Genomic DNA, 26,665 nt, shown 5'->3' with positions numbered 1-26,665 from the left:
GCCTGCTTGGGATTCTCTGTCCTCTCTCTCTACCCCTCTCCCGCTCCCTCCCTCTCTCTCTCTCTCTCTCTCTCTCTCAAAAATACATAAATAAACTTTAAAAATAAAGTTTAATTTAATTTTAACTACTTCATATTTAATTTAAAAACGGGTACTTCAACTGTATGTTTTGTGAAATCTAAATACAGATCAAGTATTTTCAATGAAAATTTAGCATCCAAATTGAGATGTAAGTGAAAAGTACACACCAGATTTAGAAGACTTAGTACCAAAAGTAGTAAATATCTCCATAATAATTGTATATTTTATGAATAATTTGTTAATTTTGATTATATGTTGAAGTAGTAATATTTGGGATACATTATTTTAAATAAAATATATCATTGAAATTAATTATACCTGTTCCTTTTTACTTTTTTAATGTGGCTACTAGAAAACTTTAAATTACATATATGGCTCACATTATATTTCTACTGAGTACTGCTGCTTTGGGGAGTGGAATAGCAGAGAAGCTAGACTAACTTTTTTGTTTATATACTTTCATATTGTTTCATATTGTTACAGTATTGTTACAGCTTTGCCATCACGTTATTATAAAGTGGAACTCTCATTGTGGTATCTCTGTGATTTTCCAGCATCTTCTGATTGCTTGACCCTTTTTTGGATGACTGCTATCCTCAGCAAGGATACCTCTGCCTGACAACCATCCCAGCTGTGTTGGAAAAGGGTTGTTTCTCAGAGAGTAGGAGTTAAGCCCAAGAGAGGGGAAAAAAAGAGAAATAATCCTTAAAGAAATCTCCCCTGTTCTCTCCTGCTCCCTCCTTCTCCTGTATCAAGATTCCCCAAAGCTTTAGGGGATCTTTAGTCCTAGGCTGAACTTCCTACCTCACTAAATGACAAGGCCAGGATGTTAATGTTCCCCACACAGACACGTCTGCATTATACATAAAGATGTCAGTGTTACACATAAACACATTATGGCTGTAACAATATCACTTTCAAAGGAGCACTAATCCACTGAAGTCATCGAGTCAGAAAACATTTGTTTCTCCATGTCTTGTGTCTGAGCTGTGTGTGAGAGAGAATAGTAGGAAGGAGGGAAGGAGGAAGGATGGAGGGAAGGACAAAAAGAGACAGAGTGCACTTTATAAAACCCTTCTTTGCAGAGGCAGCTTTTCAAACTGTGCCTCTGGTTTCTTATTTGTTTGCTATGGTGTCACTCCCTTATACAATTTTCTGTTTAAAAACATTGATTATAATCTTTTCTTTTTTTTTTTAATCTTTATTTATTTTTGAGAGAGAGACAGAGCGTGAGCAGGGGAGGAACAGAGAGAGGGAGACATAGAATCTGAAACAGGCTCCAGGCTCTGAGCTGTTAGCACAGAGCCTGACGCGAGGCTCGAACTCATGAACTGTGAGATCATGACCTGAGCTGAAGTCGGCCCCTTAACCAACTGAGCCACCCAGGCGCTCCTGATTATAATCTTTTCTATACATACTGACAGATACACAGATGACCCTAGTCATAATTTTGGGTATGACATTGTTGGGTTTGAATGGATGTCATAGGGTGATGGTGGAGAAAAACTCAGCTGTGGTTCTCAAGGTCCAGGAAATAGCTCCATGCTTCCCCAAAACCCCAATTACCCATATCTCCCTAGATCATGTCTCCCTAGATCATATTCACCTGTTTCTATTTGTCTTCCTTGCTAGGCACCTCTGTCCCCAGTACTTAGCACAGAGTCTTACAAAGAGTAGGCTTTTAATAAAAGTTTGTTGGTTGAATGAATGGAAGAATGAATGAAGAAATAAACAGCCCTACTCGTCAAGGGTCAGTCTTATCTAAAACATTAATGAAATTAGAGTTTCATCTCAAAAATGGACTTTTAAAATTGTCCATCTTGTTTACACTGTGTTTATTAAATACCTATTATGGGCTAAAAGCTTGCTAAACAAAGCCATATTTTACCCACACACACACATACACACAAGGTCCCTGCCCTTACGAAGTTTACAGTCTGGGGAGAGAGGGAAGGCAGAGGTCAGGCGTAAATACACAAAATTAAAAATTACAAATGGTAATAAGTGTTCCCAAAGATATGATCAGGGATGATGACAGAAAATAAGGGAAGGGGCTATGCCAATTCAGCCAAGCCAACTTTTCTCTTCTCTGAAAAAGTGACATTTAAGCCAAAGCACTGAGGATTGGGAGTCAACTATTGAATAAACAAGTGAGGGTTGGGAGGGGTACAGAAGACAGGAAGAGTCTTCCACACACCCAGGAGCAGCACTTGCTGCTTCTGTGACTTGCCATCCAAATGTGCTCTGTAATTCGAACGTGACTTGATTCATGTGGGTGTTAGGGCCCATACTAATTTGCATGCCTGGCTAGGTGTGGGAGTCTGTTGGGACCCACATGCTCAGAGTGTAAAGAGGCTGATTTCCCTTATTAGAAGGGCCATGTGATTGTAAGGGGGGTATTCTGGCAGTGGGCTGAGGAGTGGTTGGCATTAGGCTGGTAATTTCATTCCCTTGTTTTCAAGGTTGTCTCATACTTCTTTAACGTTAGCTTCTGCTTTTCAGATCTCTCACTAATCAAGTTTTATTTTATTTATTTATTAAAAAAATTTTTAATGTTTATTTATTTTTGAGAGAGAGAGAGAGAGAGAGAGAGAGACAGAGCATGAGTGGGAGAGAGGGAGACACAGAATCTGAAGCAGGCTCCAGGCTCTGAGTTGTCAGCACAGAGCCTGATGCGGGGTTTGAACCCATGAGCTGTAAGATCATGACCTGAGCCGAAGTCAGACGCTTAACCAACTGAGCCTCCTAGGTGCTCCAAGTTTTATTTTAAATATGTATATTCCTGTTGTCAGTAGTTAAATTGGATTCATAAGAGAGAGAATTCTTACTTTTCACCTTATACTCTTTATCCCTTTTGACTACTTTAAGATATGAGTTTTTATAACTTATAAAACTAGTAATACATACAATTGTAAGCTGTATATACAGTTCTATTTAACATGTAGCCCTATGACTATGGATGGGAACTAGTTTTCTTCTGATTATTAATGCAATATAAGCTCGATGAATTTAGATTTGGAAAACTCAGAAAAAAGTAAAAAATAAAGTAAAATTCTCCATAACTTCATCATGTAAAGATTACCACTGATAATGTCTTGTTATATTCTTTCCCAATGCCTTTTTAGAAATAGGATCAAATTCTACTTGTTAATTTCTAAAGCTGGCTTTTAAAAACTCAATATATGTAGAAACCTTTCCATGACAATAAATGCTGAGCTTTTGTATGGATATATTGTAATTTAAGTTAATGGACATTTAGGTTGCAATTTTTACCACACAATTAACTTTTAATCTAAATTTTTATGAAATTTTATGTGTCTGTCACCATCCAGAGGTTTTGCCTGATTCCTCACTATTCAGCAAACAAAAGTGATTCTTACTTGGCAATCAAAAAATAGGATTTTCTTTGCAAGTACATAATTAAGTACTTCAGGTAAGTTCCAATGAGTGCAAACTAGATGTTTGAAAATCTAGATCAAATTCAGGACTGTTTCCTAACCAAATCAAATTCAGGACTGTTTCCTAACATCGCTAAGCAATTTAAACTGCAAGTTTCACCCTTTCAAAATTCCCTTCAAGTTTCCCTAAAAATGTCCTTTCTTAAAATATCAACTTATCAGGAGGTTGGTGGTGAGGGGTAGGGAGCCATGCCCCTGAAGTATCTAATGCTTTAAGACTAGCTCATGTCTGTTGCTTGGAGGTGGTGGGGTGAGGCGGGGGGATGAGTACTCCCCCAGAGTCCATTGCTCTCATCACAGCTGTTACCCTGTGACCAACATGTCAGGCAGGTGAGGAGGGCAGGACAAGAGGCAAAGTTCCACATGCCTAGGAATCAGAAGTGTGTAGGTTGGAAGGATTCTAGTCGTTGGAAGCCCCCACATGGCAGGACTTGAAAAAGAGAACCTCAACCAGTCTCTCCAGCAAAACAGAACATCAGCCAGGGCTGGGATCTTGCAAGATCTTCATGCAAGATCAGCCTGTCTCAAGCCAGGGAATACACAACGATCCGCCCCACCTTCAAACCTGATGTTCCCCTTAGTTACAATCCTGTGATTTCCAAAAGACTATTTTCTGTTTCCTTTCAGCTATAGCAACCTGCTCTCTTAAATAGCTTCTTTATCTAGTGGGGCAATTACAGTCTGTGACTAACAGCTGTGGTTCATAAACATGAGTTTCACTGTTTGGGTCAGTAGTTCTTAGCCTTTTCCGAACGGCAACTCCCCCAGCCCATCTTGGCATTAAGAGAAGCACCTCTCCCTCAGCACTCTGATGGGTACTCAATAGTGCAGTTTACTGGTGGAGGGTTCTGTTTTCCCATTATAAAGGAGGTGATATTTTTATTAAGTTGCAAGTCCTGGCATCTAATACCAAACATATTTCTGGATGTTGGTTTTATTAGTGGTTTTAACTTTCCCCATTGAGTTTTTCTTTGTATTCCAAATAGCCATGTCTTTCTTTTAGAAAAAAAGGTCCTTTCAAAAAGTAGTTCTTCACTGTAAAACTTAAAGGAGAAAATCTGCAAGATCTAAGGCTTGATGGTGAGTTCTTAGACCTGACACCAAAAGCACATTCCATAAAAGAAAATAAGAAGATAAATCACACTTCTAAAGAATTAAAAGCTTTTGCTGTGTGAAAGACTATGTAAAGAGGAGGAAAAGACAAGCTTCAGACTAGGAGAAAATATTATTTGCAAACCACACATCTGACTAAGGATTTGTATCAAGAATATATAAAGAACTCTCAAATTTCAACAGGAAAAACAAACAACCTAATTAGAAAATGGACAACAGAAGGGCCATAGCATCAAAGAGGGTATACAGGCAGCAAATGAGCACATGAAAAGTTGTTCACCATCACTAGCCATTAACGAAATTCATTTGACCATGATGAGATACTACTACACATCTATTAAGGTAGCTAAAGTAAAAAAAATAACGACAATGCCAATGCCAAATGCTGACAGGGAATCAGAGAAATTGGGTCTCTCATACATGCCTGGTGGGAATGTAAAATGGTACATTGACTCTGGAGAATAGGTTGGCAGTTTCTTAAAAAAACTAAACATAGGGGCGCCTGGCTGGCTGACTCAGTGGAGCATGTGACTCTTGATCTCGGGGTCATGAGTTTGAGCCCCACATTGGGTGTAGAGATTACTTATATAAATAAAAACTTAAAAAACCTAAACATAGACTTTCCATATGACCCAGCAAATTATCCCTGGGCAGTTACCGGAGAGAAATGAAAAAAACCTGAACACAAATATTCATGGCAGCTTTATTGGCGATAGCCAAAATGTGCAAAATGCTAAAACATCCATCAATAAATAGTTAAACTATGGTCTGCCATACCATGGAATCAAACTCGACAACAACAAAAAAGCCAACTATTGATATATGCAACAACCTGGAAGGACCTCGAGGGCATTATGCTGAGTGAAAAAAGCAAATCTCCAAAGGTCACAAACTGTATGATTCCATTTATATCACATTTGTGAAATTATAGAGATGGAATTCTAGAGATGAGCAGGAGGTGGGAAGGAGGAAGCTTAGTGTGGCTATAAAGGGTAGTATGAGGGTGATCTTTGTAGTGGTGGAATGGTTCTGCATCTATATTGCAGTGGTGCTCACACAAAACAACACATGCAATAAAATCACACACACACACACACACACACACACACACACACACACACACACACTGTACCAATGTCGATTTCCTGGCTTTCATATTGTACTATAGTTAAATAAGATGTAACTACAGAGGGAAATGGGTAAGGGTATCCAGGACCATTCTGTGCTATCTTTGCAACTTTCTGACTCTGGAATTGTTTCAAAATAAAAATTTTTCTTTAAAGAAATTCATGCTTATTGTAGAAAATTTAGAAGGTGTAGGAAAAAATATGAAGAATACGGTTTTAAAATTCATACCCTTTTGATATATGTATTTGTTTTAGAATGTTAGAGTTTATTGCTTAATTTTTGATTTGAGATAAAAGTCACTTAACATAAAATGTCATTTTAACTTTTTTAAGTGTACGATTCAATGGTGGTTTTGGTTTATTCACCATATTGTGCAACCATCACCATTGCACAATGCCAAACATTTCCATGAGCCAAAAGGAAACTCCATATCCATCAGGCCCTTTTCCTTCCCCTGCAATAACTAATCTACTTTCCACATCCTGTATGATTTTACATTTACAAAGTGTGCCTATACGTGGAATCATACAACATATGGTCCTTTGTGACTGGCTTCTTTCACTTAGCATAATATTTTCAAGGTTCGTCCATGCAGTAGCCTGTAGAAGTACTCCATTGCCTTCTGTGGTTGAATGATATTCCACTGTATGGATATATTTAATTTTTATTATTTTTTTATTATTTTTTTTAACGTTTATTTATTTTTGAGACAGGGAGAGACAGAGCATGAACGGGGGAGGGTCAGAGAGAGAGGGAGACACAGAATCTGAAACAGGCTCCAGGCTCTGAGCTGTCAGCACAGAGCCTGACGCGGGGCTCGAACTCACAGAGTGCGAGATCGTGACCTGAGCCGAAGTCGGCCGCTTAACCGACTGAGCCACCCAGGTGCCCCTAATTTTTATTTTTGATAAAATTTTTCTTTGTTCCTTTACTTCAGGATCTGTTTTAGATAGTTTAGTGAACTCTCTCCAGCCTGGACTGCTGACCTGTGACCTCCCATTATTCAAACCAAGGCTGACACATGTGGGCATCTGGAGCTTCGTTCCCTCACTTCTCAGCCTCACCTCCTAAAATAAAGATGTTCCATCAGGTAAGTTGTTAACTGGGACTCACAAGGTCTATGCAGGGGGGGATGTCCTTGTGGCCCATCAGAGATGATAAGCCAAGTCAAATGAATGGTGTCAGGGCGGGAGGGATGGGAGACAGCCAGCCTGTCTATGAACAGCAGAGCAACTTTAGTAGCTCCTGGTCACGGGCTCGACCCACCTCTCTAGAACAAGGAGCAGTAAATATTTTTCCCAAAGCAATATTTTTCTAGCCTGTTTTGGAAAAACAAACGTGTTGCCAGAGTGTCCCAGCTCTTCACATTGTGCTCCTGAGTCTAGAGCTGCCTGTCCTACAGTGTTGCGGTCACCTGCTCGCTATTAAGCATTCTTTCCTTCTGTCACTGGTGTCAGAACTGGGCTGAGTTGACTGTGCCCATAGTACATTGGTGTCTTAATGAATGTGAAGCCTATTTACTGAGCCCTTTCAATGTGTAGGCCCTGGACTGAGCCCCTTTTTAAAATTTTTTCAATGTTTATTACTTTTGAAAGACCGAGCGTGAGTGGGGGAGGGGCAGAGAGAGAGGGAGACACAAAATCCGAAGCAGGCTCCAGGCTCTGAGCTGTCAGCACAGAGCCCAACATGGGGCTCGAACTCACAAACCATGACATCATGACCTGAGCCAAAGTTGGATGCTTCACCAACTGAGCCACCCAGATGCCCCTGAACTGAGCCGTTTACATTTATCATCTTGGTTTAGTCTCACAGCAATTCCATCAGCCAGGAGCTGTTCTTATTCCCATGGTAAGATTCAGAGACAGGGGCTTAAAGAGTTTTAGGGTCCAGTCCAAGATCATCTCACCACTGAGTGGCTTGGCTAGGATGCAACAGTGACCTATTAATCATCCAAGTGTGCTGAGAGCATAGATCCTGGAGCCAGTTCAAATCCTTGCTCCCTGTTCATTAGCTATTTGGATTTGCCTCCATTTCCCTATCTGTAAAATGGGACTAATAATACCTACCTCATAGTGTTGTAAAAATTAACTACATGAATCTGTGTACAGTCTGAGAGCTATGTGCCATGTGAGTGATCACTGTTGTCATAGTCGTTGTTAATATTACAATGACTCTTAAAAATAGAAGAGTGAGGCAGGAAACAAACAGATGACCCAAATAGACACCATTTCGTGTTGCTTCATGAGATTTCTCCTGGCCAAGTAACACAAGATGTGCTGCCTCCAGACTGCTGCTCCCAAACCCAGGGGCTTTCAGCAACCAGCAAAGTGAAGCCAGCCATTTGCAAAGCCAAATTCTTTAGGTCAGCGATGAGTCTATTAACAGGAAAGGGGACTAAGTGGGGATAACTCTTTCTTATGAGAGCCAGCAATGGATTTCCTTTGAAAAAGTATATTATGTGGCCACCCAGAACCTTGCCTTTTGTATATATTTGCTTAGGAGCATCCAGTGCTCGTATTTTGTGTATCTCTATTATCACAACACACCATGGATTATCAGTGCTACAGGAAATACAGCCATTAGTGCCTTTAAATCTAACCAGATTAGAGAACCAATTCCAGAAACTCCACAACCAATACAGAAAACTCATCTTTGAGATTTGGTTCTTCTAGAGGCACCTGGGTGGCTTAGTTGGTTAAGCATCTGACTCTTAATTTCAGCTCGGGTCATGATCTCACAGTTCGTGAGTTCGAGCCTCACATTGGGCTGTGTGCTGACAATGCAGAGGCTGCTTGGGATTCTCTCTCCCTCTCTCCTTCTCTCTGCCCCTCCCCGACTTGTGTGCTCTCTCTCCTCTCTCTGTCTCTGTCTCTCTGTCTCTCTCCCTCTCTCTCTCAAAACAAATAAGTAAATAATTTTTTAAAAGATTTTTAAATCTAGATAGAGCAGCTCTAGATGTCTATAGGTTCAAAAGGATAACATGAGACATTACCTGCCTCACAGTGGGTTAGTTGCAAAGATTAAGAGCCCTGGTGTTGGTTGAGCCTTTCCTAACTCCTCTAAATTGGCGGTAATCAAGCAAATGATGGTTTCAGTCAGGGTCCAAATTGGGTTCAATCTGAAATGCCAGTCAACGGCCCTGTGAAGGACTTCTTTTTGAGAGGCCCTAACTTGGCTGAAGGAAGATAGGCCAGGCTTAGCTGAACCAGATGGGCCTCACTGAACTCAGGGAGCTACAAAGAAAGGACTTTTCGGGCAAGCTTCAGACTAGGGTCTTACATACAGTAAGAATGTCCTGCTGACATAGGGCCATGTGCCATATTTATAGCACTGAGTCCCTCCCTGCACAAACTCCAGGCTCCCATGGCCTTCAGGAAGGACAGGGTTTACAGCTGATCTCCTTTAGGAAAGAGAGGCTCTTACAAACAATGCCTGGTTTTTGTGGGAGCGGGGAGGCAAATATACACTTAAGACTGGTGTCCAAGAGAAGTGCTCTTAGAATTCTCAGGATCTTTTTTTGTTTTTTTTTTCATCTCTATTAAGAACGATATGTCTTTAAGATTTTGGAAACTTGTCTTTATGTGGTTTTTATCCGTATTCCCATTCCATGTACTAGTAGAAGATACCAATTGAACTCTTTTATCTTATGATGAAGAAGCTGAGGTCCAGTGTCAGACAGCCATACAGTAATGAAGGCCCAGAACCCAAGACTGCTGACCTCAGTCCAGTTTTCAACCCTCAGAGCCACACTGCTGAAAGATGATTCTAAAAAGGCCTTCTACGTAGTTTGTTCCTCCTCTCTGCCAAGGCTGGTGGGTGCCCTCCTGGCAGATAATTTTATCCACACACTGTTCAGAGTGCTCTGTAGCATGTTCCACCACAAACTAGAGCTTCTGCCCAGATGGGGAGGGAGTAACTCAAGTTCGGTATGAGAACCGAAGTGATTAAAAGCCTCAACAGAGCAATCCTGCTGATTCAGAATGACTAGAGAATGGTCTTTCTGATTATCTAATGTTTCCACTCATGTTTGTTCAATGAATGAATATATGGGATGTTGAAATATAAAACCAGCAATGCTACTGAATTTAATTCGATCTTTCTTCCCTTCGTGTGTCAAGGTCATCATGATGCGTATGGGTTTACTGTTCTGGAGAATTCAACCAATAGAGAACAGGGTTGGCCATTTTAGGTAATTTTAGGTAACTTGCTGACCCTGTTGTACAAGGTGAGGGTGACCAAGCTGGTTCTTCTCTCTCTCTTTTAAAAAGTGAATCCTTGGGGGGTGCCTGGGTGGCTCAGTCGGTTAAGCCTCCGACTTCGCCTCGGGTCATGATCTCACGGTTTGTGAGTTCGAGCCCCGCATCCGGCTCTGTGCTGACAGCTCAGAGCCTGGAAGCTGCTTTGGATTCTGTGTCTCCTCTTCTCTCTGCCCCTCCCCCACTTGTGCTCTGTCTCCCTCTGTCTCTCAGTAATAAATAAACGTTAAAAAAATTTTTTTTTAAAAAGTGAATCCTCAGACTAACTTGGATGTAAATTAAAAATAAAACAAACAAAAAAGACATAGAGGTCTCAAAAGAAAAATATGTAAATAAAATAAAACATCCCCAAAGATTTAAAAAAAAGTGAATCCTTGGAGCACCAGGGTGGCTCAGTTGGTTAAGTGCCCAACTCTTGATTTCAACTCAGGTCATGCTCTCATGGTTCATGGGATTGAGCCTCAAGTTGGGCACTGTGCTGACAGTGAGAATCCTGCTTAGGATTCTCTCTCTCCCTTTCTCTCTGCCCCTCCCTTGATCACACTCTCGTGCTCTCTCTCTCTCTCTCTCTCTCTTAAAAAAGTGAATCCTCATATCAGTCCACTTATCTTGAACTTATCCTTTTCTTCATAATAACATCTTAAGGAATGTACACACACACACACACACACACACACACACACACACACACCCACACACACACACGCCTAGTATCTGAGCCTTTAGTTGATTGGACCATAGTTAGCCAGTTGTTAGGACCATCACACAGAGGATTACGTCTTAAACTTTCCCCCTGAATTCTCTATTAACAAGATGGGAGACAAGCCATGGGTCATGCGATTCTTTTTACTCCATTTAGGAACATGAACCTTGAAGCCAAGAGGCAGAAACCAGCCCACTGACACAACTGGTGACTACACACAGAGGCACTTGGTGATGGCTTCAAGAAAATGATGTCAGTTTTTAAAAATAATTTTTTAAAATTCCAATGACCAGTTAGTTACAGCTTAAATTTTTACATGTTTTTTTGAGCAGGCAATGAATTAAGCACAAGGAAGAGTAAGCAAAGAAATATGTTCAGTAAATTAAATAATAGAGGCTTTTACTGACACCATTCTTTTAACTTACTGCTTTTCAACTTAAGCTAAATGTTTTAAACTTTTTAAAATAATTTTTACACAAATCGAGATTTTATCTACATTCAGGTAGATTCTCCTGGCTTATGTCCAAAAGACTTGGTCCTTTTGAAAGTAGGATTCTTTGCTTTTCTTCAAGTACTTATTAGCACCTTTTGCTTGTCAGGAATTATGGCAAGTATCGAGGCTGCAAAGGAGTAAGACACAGCCCCTGTCCTATGGGGACTGACATGGAAACTAAATGCTTAAACTCGGGGTGCCCGGGTGGCTCCGTTGGTTAAGCGTCCGACTTTGGCTCAGGTCATGATCTTAAGGTTTGTGGGTTCGAGCCTCACGTTGGGCTCTGCGTTGACAGCAAGGAGACTGCTTAGGATTCTCTCTCTCTCTCTCTCTCTCTCTCTCTCTCTCTCTCCCTCCCTGTCCCTCTCCTGTTCACACACTTGTTCTCTCTCTCAAAATAAATAAACAAACTTAAAAAAAAAACAGTGCCAGGAGAAAGTAGCATCGTTCTCTACATGAACGTTGGGCTCTGTGCTGACAGCCTGGAGCCTGCTTCAGATTCTGTATCTCCCTCTTTCTCGGCCCCTCCTCCACTCACACTCTGCCTGTCTCTCTCTCTCTCTCTCTCAAAAATAAACATTAAAAAAAATTAAATGCTGAAACATTTTCTCACTGTCACATCATTTTCCTCCTTCTTCTTCAATCTACGCTTTATAATCTTCCTTACACGTCCTACGGTTTCTCTACAGGGTTTATACATACTTTCTCTACTTGGTTCTCTTTGGGATGTACATGTCATTCAATTTGACCAACTTTGGTTAACCAATTTAACCAAAAATGCTGCTGTGCATTTTTTCTTTCTTTAACTTTTTTTTTTTCCTCCTGGAGTCTTTCTTTGGCCCTAGCTAGCAATCTGAAATATTGAGGAGCTAAACTGAGAAGGGTCTGCTTGTCTCAGGTGTCCCACACAGGTCTCACTGGTAAGGGTTTTATTATATCTTTCTTTCCCAAGTTTGTTCTAGGCTACTTATCCCTAAATTGTCTTCTTTCATATTAATGAACCATCATTCTTATCCACAAAGCATTATTCATAATAGTTAAGAAAAAAAAAACCAGAAGTAACCTGTATCTTCATCTGTAGGGAGGTAGTTAAATAAACTATGGCATATCCATGCAATAGAGCCCACTTCATGCTTTAAAAAGAATGAGAGGTCCCTAAAACTGTGGAACACATAAAAAGCAGAGGTTAAAATGGTGGTTGTTGGAGGCTGGGGCTTGGAGGAAAGGGGGAGATGTTGGTCAAAGTGTACATAGGTTTATGTGGGATGAGTGAGTTCTGGAGATCTAATGGACAGCATGGTGACTATAGTTAATACTGTATTGCATCTTGAAATTGGTAAGAGTGGATGTCACCACATGCAAAAAATGGTAACCATATGAGATGATTGATATGTTAATCAGTTTGATTGTGGTCATCATCTCACAATGTACACATAAACCAAAACAACATGTTGAACACCTCACATATATGCAATTTTTATTTGTCAAGCATAGCTCAATAAAACTGGGTGGAGGGGGAAATGAGAGGTCTGTATGACCAGGTATCTGTGATACATTGTAACATTTTTAAAAAGCAAGTTATAGAACAATATGGGTTTTATGACCCATTTAAAAATACATATGTGAAACTGTATAAAGTGTATCTGAATGCCCGCATATGTACACACATACACACACACACACACACACACACACACACACACACACAGTATTTGAATGAGAAAATTCTAGGAGATAAACAGATGTAACAGTGGGGAGTCTAGCAAGCGAAGTAGGTGAGGAACAGATGAAGGAGGGATGCACTTTTTAATAATGCACTTTTGTATTCATTCTTTTAACAATGAATAGATATAGTTGTTATAAGTAAATAAATAAAAAGAAGAATATAGCATTTTCCTAGGTATTTCAAAACTATGTATTCTTCTAGGCTTGCACAGCTGGTTTAGTTTTCATTTACTTTGATCATACACTTACCTCCTCTCTTATAGCTGGAGGGCATTAAGTCTCCCAGACTGACAAGTGTGTCCCCACCTTCCCCTCTGCTGCCTCTCCAGATTCCCCATCCCTCGGGATAATGCAAAGTATGTTTATTTCAGACTCATTGTCTGAACTGTACATTGTTCCTGGAAATCTTGGTCACGTGATAGATGGACTTGTCCTGGAAAATCTATCCTCTGGTCCCTGAAAGGAAGCCAGAGTGGTATTGTTCTCATCTCACAGATCAAGAAACTGAGGCACGGAAAGTTGATGGGGGCTACGGGCTACCTAGGCCACATGAGAAGTTAAAAGTAATGGGATGTTGTGGAAAAGGTGTTGGGTTCAAAGCCTGGAGTCCCAAGTTAAAGTTCTTGACATATTACATTTTATTTAAGCAAAATTTTGACTCCCTAAGCCCCAGTTTTCTTGTCGGTGAAATGATTATACTACCTGCCTCCCAGAGTAGTATTATTACATGAGAGTATTTAATTTTTTTTTTTTTGCATATTGTAAAGCACCATATGTATCATAGAAAGACCAACCACAGGAAATTAGTTATGAGTAAGTCAGACCACTGTGGTTGCATATACAACTAGGCTTTTGTTTGTTTGATTTTCTTACACTCGAAACACAAATTTAAAAATGTCTTTCAAGAATCTTAGAAATCTTGTTCCTTTAAACTCAAGCTTTATTTTTTCCCCACCCCAAATATTTCTCCTCATGCCTTTTAAAAGAGGCACAAAAGTATCAGTTCCACAAGGAAGGCAACAATGCTCTACTAGAATGCCATACCAAATTGGATAGAAGTCTAAAAGCAGATTAAAGTTGTTTCAAATGCTTCAAAGAGGAGGAAAAATCTAATCCCCCAAGCCTTCTTTAAATCCATATTCCTTAATATCAGAAAATTTCCCAAGTCTTTTAAAAGGCCCAAATATCATTTTACAGTTTGGAGTAGTAATGGAAAACACTTCCCCATTTTTAAGAACATTCTTCCTTCCCTAAAAAAGGGCTCAGTAAAGCTGGGTCCCCCTTGTGAAGGAACTGGGCCCAAGCGGATGACGAGTTGCCTCCCTTAGCAGGGAGTGGGGCAGCCATCCCCAGGGCCCTGAGCCTGGAGCTGAGGGCTAATTACTACCTGGAGAATTCCTTCAAGAAGCAGTGTCAGGCATTTCCCTGTTATTTCTGGGCGAGATCTGCGTGTCTGTCATCGTGTGGAAGAACGCCCAGTCCCTCCACTATGTAACACTGAAGGAAAGAAAGTTTCCAAATGAGAAGAAAAACAAGGCTTGTTACGACAGAAGCAAGTAGGACCATTCTCACTGCTTTAGAAAGCTTCTTCTTGGGGCGCCTGGGTGGCTCAGTCGGTTAAGTGTCTGACTTCGGCTCAGGTCGTGATCTTGCGGTCCGTGAGTTCGAGCCCCGCGTCAGGCTCTGTGCTGACTGCTCAGAGCCTGGAGCCTGTTTTGGATTCTGTGTCTCCCTCTCTCTCTGACCCTCCCCCATTCATGCTCTGTCTCTCTCTGTCTCAAAAATAAATAAACGTTAAAAAAAAGAAAAAGAAAACTTCTTCTTAAGCTGTCTTCACCTGCCCAGAGAGGCCAGCTCTTTTCCTGAAACACTTTTCCACCAGGAAAAGAATCATCTTCCCTTGCTGACCTATGGAAACAATTCTAAGAGCCCCAATTATAACAATGAATATTGATTGAGATTAACCAGGTATCAAACACTTTGCCAAAGGTTTTACATGCTGTATCTCATTCAATCCACTCAATAGCCTTGAGACAGATAACGATTATTAGCCCCATTCTACAGATGACAAAGTTGAGGTCTAAAAGGCTAATGCAGCAGCCAAGTGACAAATAGCTACTTAAGTGATTGAGCAGGTGCACAAGCCTAGATCTTTCTGACTCTGAAGTCTATGCTAAAACAACAATGCACTGCCTAAATACAGCTCCCAGGCAAGTATGGAGAGGGCCCATATTGAACACTTTTATTCTACGTTCTAGCTGAAATTTTACTACAATTAACAATAGCAGCCTGTGTCCCTGGTAAGCGTGCTGAGTGATTTACATGCCTGGTCTCATTTAATGCTTTCCAGCAGGTTTAAGTGGAATAAATAGGCTACCCTGACGCTAGAAATACTTTCTGCCTCTTCTTCAGAATTTTCTTTTCTCCTTTTCTCCTGTCTTTTTCCCTCTCTTTCTCTCTCTCTCTCTTCATCTCTGAGATGTCGAGTGCATTCTGGTTGCATTTTGACCTTGCCTCCAGCCTGGCCTAAATTGCAGACCTTGTCATGAAGAAGATAGTGAAGGGAAACATCTTTTCAGGTATCTTCTACTTTAGTGTGTGTGTGGGGGGGGTGGTGCGGGGGTAGGGGGTGTTACAAGCGTCCCTCTCTGCTCTCCGTCTTCAGGACACCTCCCTGTGGACGGTGCCAGAACGGTGACCTCAGACCACAGCCTGAACGCTGATTACAAGTAATCCAGCTCCCGAGGTGATAGAGTGTCCTTTCTTAAAAAAGGAGATAAAAATAGCTAAGAAACAACACTTTCCTTAGTTCTCTGAAAGGTTGGCATCCTTCCAGGATAGACTTATGTACTTTTTGTACTTGGAGGAAAAAAAGAGATGGGATTTGATCCAAGAATGGTCCTACAAACGAGAGAAATATGGAGCGAGCAGCTGGAGCTGGGCAGCCAAGTGGTACCACCAGCTGCAGGCCCATTAATTAACATTCCCTGGTATGTAGCATCTCCAGTGACCTTGATCCTTGTTGAATTCACAGAGATAATTTTTACAGAGCCTCTACTTTTCTCGCTGCAGTGTATTTATCCAAGGAGTACCTTGCATATTTCCCCCCATATCTCCCAGCAGTAAATTTATTCTAATTGCAAAGAGATATAGCAAAAGCCTTATTGAACACTTGGCAGTTTATAGAGATTTATTTCTGAGGCTTAAGGGGGGGTTTTAGAGTGTGTGACTAGAGCAGGATTGAGGGGAGCTAGGGAAAGGAGCCCAAGAGAAAATGTAGATTTAATGGATCTATAAAATGACCCCTCTAGATAAATGCTTCTTCCAAAGATGCTTAAACAGCCTGACCCAAACCGGGGTCTGTGACAGCCAGTCTGACATGAGGTGTCTGAAGCATCGCATATTTCTCTATGGGTTTTCAGGTTTCCTTATGAAATTTGTTATTCTCCAGGCAGAGGTGGGAGAGGGGTGAATCTGTTTTCCAGAGGGAAGAAGTATATTTAACTAAAAATTTCCAAGTACTAGAGACTATGAAAAGAGGCAAAAATAAACTTCCGGCACCTGCCCTTAAAATCGCTCTGCTTGTGTCTGTCTAAGCTGCATTCCGAATTTTAAACGTAGGATCCTAGAAGGCAAATCACGAGAGCCTAGCAGGGGTTCTGTACTAGAAAGGACAGCCTTCGGAAACTTCCGGCCTGTAATGAGACGGGCGGACACTCTATCCTCTAATGGGGCCTTATGCTCACAATAGACTTTGCATACACACACGACTGAACTTTTCCACGAAACCCTTCTAGGCTTTTGATCCCATGAGTGGCATTCATCTTTTTTTGCAGCTGTTTTGCAAGTTTTGCTGAGGATGAATTTTAGGACTTTCAACTGTTAGATTTGTTATATTATAAATCTACTCACTGTACTAAAATGAAGACATTTGTTCTGGAGGAAGAGGCAAGACAGGAAAGGGTACAAAGTAGACACTAGTGAGGAAGAGGGCTGGAAAGTCAGTGACTGGACACTTTAGCCAGAGTCTAAATGAGGAGTGGGTCAGAGGTTTATGATGTCCCCTGCATGTTTGCCTTTTTTTCTTTTTTTCCTTCAGGAATTGGCATAAGGAGACCTTGGGAACATCTTTTTTAAGTTTCTGGTTGTCAAGTTTAACACACAGGGGAAAAAAGCCATTTAACAAGTTGTTTTAAAGTTAATACCCAGAAGCACCTGGGTGGCTCAGTCAGTTAAGGATCCAACTTTGACTCAGGTCATGATCTCATGGTTCATGGGTTCAAGCCCTGATTCGGGCTCTGTGCTGATAGCTCAGAGCCTAGAGCCTGCTTCGGATTCTGTGTCTCCCTCTCTATCTGCCCCTCCCTCGCTCACACTCTGTCTCTCTCTCTCAAAAATAAATAAACATTAAAAATTTTAAAAAATAAAGTTAACACCCAAGTCAAGATGTATATACTATTGCTAATTTTCCCCCATAACCCCTCTCATGCTCTTAGAGATAACCACTATTGTGGCACTCATGGGGACCACTTCTTTGCTTTTTTAAGCAAAACACCAAGTGTGCATCTATATAGAATATAGTTTACTTTCATATCTTGGAAATTTATATAAATGGAATTAATGTATTGTTCTTTTGTATCTGGCTTCTTTTGCTCCATTATGTTTGTAAGAGCACCTTGTGTTGTATGGAGCTCTAGTCCATATTCATCATGGCATGATCATTGTGACAGAATATTGTTTATTTACTGAACTGTTACATGTATTGCTGATGGACAATGGGGTTATTTCCACTCTGGGGACATTGCTAACAAAGCTGCTGGGAGGGTTCATGTGCGTGTTTTCAGGCACACTTGAGAATTTGCTCAGCCTGCCTGGCTAATGTCAAAACAATCCAAGCTTGAATCGAGATTAGTCCTAGGTTTAATGGCAAAATGGACAGAATTTGTCATTTGTTCATTCATTCCATAAGCATGAACTAAAAACTTCTATTGACGGAATAGCAAACAGATGACACAGGCTACCTCTCCTCCCTTCTCTGCTCAGAGCAGACGTTACTAGTTCACCGGGGTGTTCTTTCCTATTGAGTCTGAAGTGGCTTCAGAATCATTTGCAACGTGGTCCTCAAGGCAGCCACTGTTAAGGATCAGAGATGGGGGTGTGATGGTTAATTTTTTGTCTCAACCCAGCTATGTGGTCAAACATTATTCCAGATGTTTCTGTGAAGGTTTTTTTTTTTTTGGTTGAGATTATCGTTTTAATTGAGATTTACTCAGTCAGTAGACTTTGTTTAGTCTTTTTATTCAGTAGACTTTGAGTGAAGTAGATTACCCTCCATAATGTAGGTGGGCCTCATCCAATCAGTTGAAGGCCTTATAGAAAGAAGACTGATTTCTCCTGAGGAAGAAGGAATTCTGCCAGAAGGCTGCCTTTGGATTCAAACTGCTCCTCTTCCCTGGGTCTCCCACCAATGGGTTACCCCTGCAGGTTTTGGACTTGTTATTCTCTGCAATCAAGTGAGCCAATTCCTTAAAAATATAAAAATCTTTCTACGTCTCCCTCTCCCTCTGTCTCTCCCTCCCTCCCTCCTTCCTATTGGTTCTGTTTCTCTGAAGAACCCTGACTAATACAGGTGGCATGGTATTGACACAGGATGGTCTGATGGGAAAGGAACAGAAAGCCTTTCAAACTAATTTAAGTAAAAGGGATTTACTGTTGATAGAATAGAACCCCTTAGAATTAAGCATCAGGGAATACTTTTATTTTTTTTAATTTTTTAATTTATTTTTTATTTATTTATTTTTTAATATATGAAAATTATTGTCAAATTGGTTTCCATACAACACCCAGTGCTCATCCTAAAAGGTGCCCTCCTCAATACCCATCACCCACCCTCCCCTCCCTCCCACCCCCCATCAACCCTCAGTTTGTTCTCAGTTTTTAACAGTCTCTTATGCTTTGGCTCTCTCCCACTCTAACCTCTTTTTTTTTTTTTTTTCCTTCCCCTCCCCCATGGTCTTCTGTTAAGTTTCTCAGGATCTACATAGGAGTGAAAACACATGGTATCTGTCTTTCTCTGTATGACTTATTTCACTTAGCATCACACTCTCCAGTTCCATCCACGTTGCTACAAAAGGCCATATTTCATTCTTTCTCATTGCTACGTAGTATTCCATTGTGTATATAAACCACAATTTCTTTATCCATTCATCAGTTGATGGACATTTAGGCTCTTTCCATAATTTGGCTATTGTTGAGAGTGCTGCTATAAACATTGGGGTACAAGTGCCCCTATGCATCAGTACTCCTGTATCCCTTGGATAAATTCCTAGCAGTGCTACTGCTGGGTCATAGGGTAGGTCTATTTTTAATTTTCTGAGGAACCTCCACACTGCTTTCCAGAGTGGCTGCACCAATTTGCATTCCCACCAACAGTGCAAGAGGGTTCCTGTTTCTCCACATCCTCTCCAGCATTTATAGTCTCCTGATTTGTTCATTTTGGCCACTCTGACTGGCGTGAGGTGATATCTGAGTGTGGTTTTGATTTGTATTTCAGGGAATACTTTTAATATTTAGGATTATCCTCCTCAATATCAAATAATTATTGCACTATTTTTATCTGAGATATTTTCCAAAATAAAAATGTGAGTGTAGGGGCACCTGACTGGCTCAGTCAGTAAAACATGTAACTCTTGATCTCAGGGTCATGAGATCAAGCCCCACATTGGGTGCAGAGATTACTTAAGTAAATAAAACTTCTTTTAAAAAAAACATGGTGAGTGTATATACAGTTTCTCCCCAGTCTCTGAGTGTCATCAGATGCTCTCAGCCAATGAGATCTAGAGTAAAGAAACCATTCTGACTTTTCTCAGCCAGTGAGCATTAATTAGCACTGTGGCTGCTTCCAGCCAATAAGCTGAACTCTTTACTACACTACCAGAGTTAGATGTGTCCTGTGATGTATACTGTTTTTTCTGCCCTGGCCTCCCTTTGTGCCATCACTTTTGTATTCTGGCAAACAAATTTGACCCAGGATGGCTGACCCAAAGGGTCTAGGTAATAATACGGGACCTACTGCAAAGGAAGAAAAAGGAGAGTGTTGTGTTAGATGTTAGAATACAGGTTTTCCAGAGGCTGTAGACCCCCAAGTCATTGGATAAAGAAGCAGAGAGTTTAGCTCAGCAGATAAATAGGGATATAGATAGGAGTCCTTTGACTCATGACAGGTCAGTGAAGCTCGGAAGGATGGACCAACAAATACACGAATAGGAGCGGGGAGAAATTATGGAAGAGAGGATGATGGAAGACTAATGGCCAGCTGCAAAGCCTGTGTCATATCTCTATGGGGACTGTGCCACGTGGGCCTCTTCAGGCTGCTGCTAAATAGAAAGGGTGACGGCCAGACCTCTGCTCTGTGTCTGTGACTCTGCTGTCTGTGCTCTCTGCTTCTCCTCCTTCTCTGCCAGCTTCCCTACCATTCTCCTCTCTGGGGATCAGCCCCTCTGTAAGGCTCTCGGCTCCCACTGCTCCATCACTTACGCTTGGTTTGGCTTTGGGTGACTGTAGCAGGTGTTGTTGATGTACTGCCCAGGTTCTCTGGCCCATCCTGGCCCTGTTCACGGGCAGTAGTGGTAGACCATCTTTCATGGACTGGCAGCTCCCTGCCTCAAGCATCCACATCTCTATGCTCCTCAAAGAGTTGTTTTCTTGTACCAGGAAGCTTGCTGGGCTGCAGGAATGTGCAACCCCAAACAGTAGACATCAGGAGTCACTGCAGAAATGCCCCAGCCTTCTGGTTCTCCAGTGGGGCAGTTCTGAGGTGTGTCCCTCACAGTTTCTCAGGGCGTCTCAAGCAGGATTAAACCACAATTTCCCATGGTCACAACCTGCTTGTTAATACACCTTATATGGGCTTTTCTCCCTTCTCTGCCTCACTTTCCCCACCCTCATTTGTACTTCCTTGAATAACCTCCCAGATAAACTTCCTGCACCAAAGTTTTTGTGTCAAGGTTGAATTTTGGAGGTCAGAGTTTTATGAGACCTTCCAGTGCCAAACTTTCTGACTCCTAGCCCTAACTCTTATTTTGTTGTTGTTGTTGTTGTTGTTGTTGTTTGTTTTTTTAAAGCAAGCTTCATGCCCAGCATGGAGCCAAACACAGGACTTGATTAATTACCTTGAGGGCAAGACCTGAACTGCGATCAAGAGTTGGACACTTAGGGGTGTCTGGGGAGCTCAGTCAGTTGCGGGTCCAACTCTTGATTTTGGCTCAGGTCATGGTATCTCAGTTCTTGGAATCTAGCCCCTCATCAGGCTCTGCACTGACAGTATGGAGCCTGCTGGAGATTCTCTCTCTCCCTCTCTCTCTGCCCCTCCCCCACTCTCTCCCTTTCTCAAAATAATAAATAAACTTAAAAGAAAAGTCAGATGCTTAGCTAACTGAGCCACCCAGGCACCCCTCTTATACTCTTTAGTTCAAAATTTTGTCAGCAAATCTGACTTGTCCAGATCAAGGGCGACACATGTGTTCCTGGTTCGCTTAGCTATGGGGTAGGTGGGGAGGCAGTGAGCTTAGTGTTATTTAGGACATGAATGACATTTCTTGCACATTGACTTATCCATGCCACGTGTTGTGCTGGACAATGGGACACAGAGAACAAAACCCAATCTCTGTCCTTAAAGAGTTCTAGTTGGGAAGTAGACTTATAAATAATACTTATATCACCAAATGGTAAGTTCTATAACAGTGGGGGGGGGGGAGGAGTAACAAGTGTTATGGAAGTAAAATAATTACGGTTTGGGGCATTGACGGATGGGTTGAAGGTCATCAGGAGAAAGGGTTTAGAGAGGATGTCCTGGGTAGAGGGCAAGGTATGGAGCAATGAGAACACAGACTGCTCCCTGGCTGCTAGACAGTGTCTTACCTTAGCAGCTTCTCTTTGTGTTTTGTTTTCTTCCTGAGAGGAATGATGAGGCTTCATGGGACAACCCCAGATGCTCTGAGTTTAAGCCTTCTTTTATTTTCCACATCAACGGGGAAGGTTGAAGTTTTGAAATCAGGGAACATATCACTTTACAGTAGAGGGAGAAAAGTATTAGAGGATGGTGGAAAATGGAAAATTGGAGCACAGAGCCAGTGATAAGCAGTTAGTTTTATATGGTTCATGGTAACTGTTCCTGGAGTCATCAGGAGTAATATTTATAATCAGATAAGTTGATGCTTTCTTAAAAATTTTTTATGTTTATTTATGTTTGATAGAGACAGAATGTGAGTTGGGGAGGGGCAGAAAGAGAGGGAGACAGAATCTGAAGCAGGCTCCAGGCTCTGAGCTGTCAGCACGGAGCCTGACGCAAGGCTCAAACCCATAAACTGTGAAATTGTGACCTAAGCCGAAGTTGGACACTTAACCAACTGAGCCACCCAGGCGCCCCTATAATCAGATAAGTTGATGCTTTGGATGAGTGTCTATGTCTCTCCTGCTTCTGGAAAGCCAAATTACCTGTCTTCTGCAGACCTGTAAGAGACTGTCTTCACATGGAAGAGACCTGACAGTGAGGATGACATTGAAAATATTTAACCACCATATTGTAGATGCTAAACCAGTCAGAAGACACAGTTCCATAGACATCGGGATGGTTGGACAAAGTGTGTGCAGGCTGAACCCCAGCTCTATCTTGGGGACCATCAAACCTGACACTTGTTTGGCAGAAGAGGTTAAAGGGCTTACCCGAGACCATGTGCTGACAGGGCTAGGAGTGGGACCCAGGTCTCCTGCATTTACCCTCCAACCCTCTCCACTGCAGCCCCTGACCTCAAGGCCTAGGGGAGACAGGTGGAGGCCCTACTGGTTTATCCTAGACTTGACTCATACCCATGGCTGTCCATGGGCAGGATGTCTGATTCTCTAGAGATCCCAAGTGGAAAAAGCTTTTGTACCTCCACTCTGAGAATTACAGCTCTTACACTGTTTATGCTAGTGTTGAAAATTCTTTATCCACTGGTAAATGAACATCTACCATTTATGTAATTGAAAGCATAATTTATTTGCAAATAAAATATGTTACATAACATATGGCAAAGGATGCAGGGAAATAGCTTTTTTTTTTTTTAATATTTATTTGTTTTTGAGAGAGAGAGAAAGAGCACAAGCAGGGGAGAGGCAGAAAGAGAAGGGGACAGACAGAGGATCCGAAGCGGGTTTTGTGCTGATAGCAGAGAACCCAATGCAGGGCTCAAACCCATGAACCACAAGATCATGACTTGAGCTGAAGTCAGACACGACTGACTGAGCCACCCAGGCACCCCTGAGAAATAGTATTTTTTAAATTTGCCTATCAGACTTGTTATGATGAGCACCAGGTGCTGTATGTAAGCGGTGAATCATGGGAATCTACCCCCAAAACCAAGAGCACGCTGTACACACTGTATGATAGCCAACTTGACAATAAATTATATTAAAAATAAATAAATAATAAATAAACATTGCCTATCAGATGTGCAATATGTCACTATTATTTTCCTTAAATCCACCTAATTCTGACTCCAAGTCCCCATCCTGCCAGACTTGTGAAAAAGGTAACTACCACCTGCCTCTTTCCAATCCACGGGCTTGTACAGAAGTCCAGGGGTCTTATGCAACACCAGGGCTCGGCCTTATCATTATTATTCATTTGTTAAACAAATATTTATTGAACACATACCATGTGCCAAGCCTGACTTGGGGCTGATAAGTAGTGATGTACAAAAGAGATTAAATCCTTGCCCTCTCTGTTCCAGGCTGAGTGGTACTCTGTTCCTCACCTGGGGCCCAGGAGGCACTCATTGGCTATGCTGGGATTGGGCCTTGCTCATGTAGCCTCTCCCCACTGGATGCTGCCTATCTAGACACTGCCAGGAAGCAGGGAGAAGACACCCATCTTAGATGATTCTGCACTTTTTCCTGAAGGGGACCTCTTCTCCTAGACTCATCACTTCTCAAAGGCATCCTCCCTGAGACCTCCCTCTCCAGACCACCCTTCATGGTGCTTCAAGGCACAAACATTTTTTTTTAAGATAATAAATGTTACATTTATTTCTTGTTATAATACACATGTATCAGAATACTCAGAACAAAATTTACCATTTTAACCATTTTTTGTGTTCTATGGCTCTCCTGCTTAGTACCAAGGTGCATTTTACCCGAAGAGGCTGCATCCAATTTTGAGCTCGGCTCAAATTTTCCAGGCAAAGCATTGCAAAGCCTGGAAGTCAGTTTGAATGAAGGGAAAGGGAACCAATGTAATATTTCAGGCAACCAACCTGACATATAAACATCCCAACTGTCAAACCAAGCTACAGTGCTGACTTGTCCATGCTGAACTTTATACCACATTCTCACTATGTACATTTGGCCAACAACATGTGTGTGTGTGTGTGTGTGTGTGTGTGTGTGTGTGTGTGTGTGTGTGTGACTGTGTGTGCACATGCATGTGTCCCACAGCTGGGTCTCGAAAGACTCTTGAAGGACTCAGTGGTTTGGTCTAATACCAGATCACTTTCCATTCAGATTCCTGCTGCCTCTTCCTGATCTCCTGAGTAGGAGATCAACCTCCACAGCACTTCAAACTAATGCCCACTGTCAGCTGAGAAAGTCCATGATAAACCCATGCTGGGTAAAGTATTTTCTGATCAACTCCTAAGGATCATTTGGGGATATCGACATTGTAACTGGGGACACTGAAAACTAAAAGGCTCCCAAGACACAGAAGAATGGATCCATAAGGATGGAATTTCATTCATTGTGACAGGACAAGATTTTTGGATGGAAGAATAGTTTTGTGTTTCACTCTCTTATAAGGATAATCTTGTGATTTTCATATGTTTATCCAGCATTAAAAAGGGAGGGGTGTTTTGCAGTGCTCTTCCTTGGCAATTTCATCTTCTGCAAATGGTATAAGCCATGGACTCTGATTTCCAATTTCTCCCTGAGTTCTGTTTCATAAATCCAACTTCCACCAGGATATACTCATGGAATCTCAAATTCAATATGTATACTACCAAAACACCTCTTCCTGGTGTTTCTAGTTCTATTAATGGGGTTTTTCTCCCTGTCCTTTGTGTTTACAATCTTCAAATGATCTCTGGGTCTTTCCTTTCCTTGCTTCCCATATCCAGGTAATTAGAATATTCTACAGATGTGATCTCCGTAAGATCTCTCAATGTATTCCTTTCCATCTCCTCCTCCATCAGCCTCCTCATCCTGGATCTCCTGAGGTTTTACCTGGACTATTGCAGTAACTTCGAAGTTGGTTTCTTCACATTGGTGTCTGGTCACTCCTATGATGGTCTAGATTAATCTTCCTAGTTATGTTTTCAATCATATTACTAGATGGTGATGACTGCATTTTATTCCTTTTTATATCCCAGTGCCTTTACCTAGTAGGTGCCCAATAAAGGCTGGATTGAATTTATGTTGTTTCCAGTGGCTTTCAATTCCCTCTATTTAACAGAAGGGGTTATCATTTAACTAAGCTAACTGCTTCTCTGCAAATATTCACTATACTCTAATACCCACACTTTTGGTACTTTCTTTTCCATTTGGGATGTACATCTATTAAAATTCTGGTCATTCTTCTTTATCTTTAAAAAAAAATTTTTTAATGTGTATTTATTTTTGAGAGAGACAGAGACAGAATGCAAGTGGGTTAGGAGCAGAGAGAGAGAGAGACAGAGAATCCGAAGCAAGGTCTAGGCTCTGAGCTTTCCGCACAGAGCCCGATGTGGGGCTTGAACTCACAAGCTGTGAGATCATGACCTGAGCCGAAGTCGGACGCTCAACTGACTGAACCACCCAGGCACCCTTCTTCATCTTTTTTATATCAAAAAATTTTTAATGAGAAGCATATATTACTTTTTAATATAAAAAGCCCTCAACATTTTAAATTTAGTATGTTTGAAATATTTCATGATAAAATGTATTTGAATCCTCCCCATCTAGACTATTATTTAGACATTTAAAATTGTAGTTATGGGGTTTATTATTGTTTTCTTTTTTAAGTTTATTCATTTATTTTTAATTTTTTTCATGTTTATTTTTGAGAGAGAGAGAGAGAGCATGTGGGGGGGGGGGGAGGCAGAGAGAGAGGGAGACACAGAATCTGAAGCAGGCTCCAGGCTCTGAGCTGTCAGCACAGAGCCTGAAGTGGAGCCCAAACCCATGAACTGTGAGATCATGACCTGAGCTGAAGTTGGACACTCAACCGACTGAGACACCCAGCACCCCAGTTTATTTATTTATTTTGAGAGAAAGCAAGCATGAATGGGAGACGGACAGAGAGAGAATCAAAAGCAGGCTCCATGCACTGTCAGTGTGGAGCCTGATGTGGGGCTTGATCTCATGAGCTGAAATCAAGAGTCTACACTTAATTGACTAAACCACTCTGGTACCCCTATATGCTACTATTTTTTACATTTTTCTTGCATTTGAGATTTTCATAATAAAAATTTTAAAGATACTTACCAAGTATGTATAAGAAAATAATAATATTTATAATTTCAGGTGGAAAAAAGAAGCATGTAGTAATTGTTAGTGATGGTTACTGATAGTTCCCATTCTCCTTCCTAAGCACTTCCTTGGAGTTATGTGTGGTCCTTTGTGCTTCACTCTCTTATAAGGATAATCTTGTGATTTTCACATGTTTATCCAGCATTAAAAAGGGAGGGGTGTTTTGCAG

General features: G+C 41.3%; 1 long non-coding RNA gene across 4 annotated transcripts in view; it reads left to right on the top strand.

The window, feature by feature from the left end:
- LOC132661598 (uncharacterized) overlaps positions 1 to 26,665 on the top strand; it is an 88,653-nt gene that overhangs the window by 23,119 nt on the left and 38,869 nt on the right. For all 4 annotated transcript variants that reach the window (XR_009602306.3, XR_009602304.3, XR_009602307.3 and 1 more), the window contains exon 2: positions 6,718 to 6,870. This is a non-coding gene — a long non-coding RNA (uncharacterized LOC132661598). The remainder of the gene's footprint in view (positions 1 to 6,717; positions 6,871 to 26,665) is intronic.

The sequence above is a fragment of the Panthera onca genome, chromosome D1, assembly GCF_046562875.1.
Source record: "Panthera onca isolate mPanOnc1 chromosome D1, mPanOnc1 haplotype 2, whole genome shotgun sequence".
NCBI lineage: Eukaryota > Metazoa > Chordata > Mammalia > Carnivora > Felidae > Panthera > Panthera onca.
The sequence above is the reverse complement of the archived record's forward strand: the minus strand, read 5'-3'. Positions and strand labels throughout refer to the sequence as shown.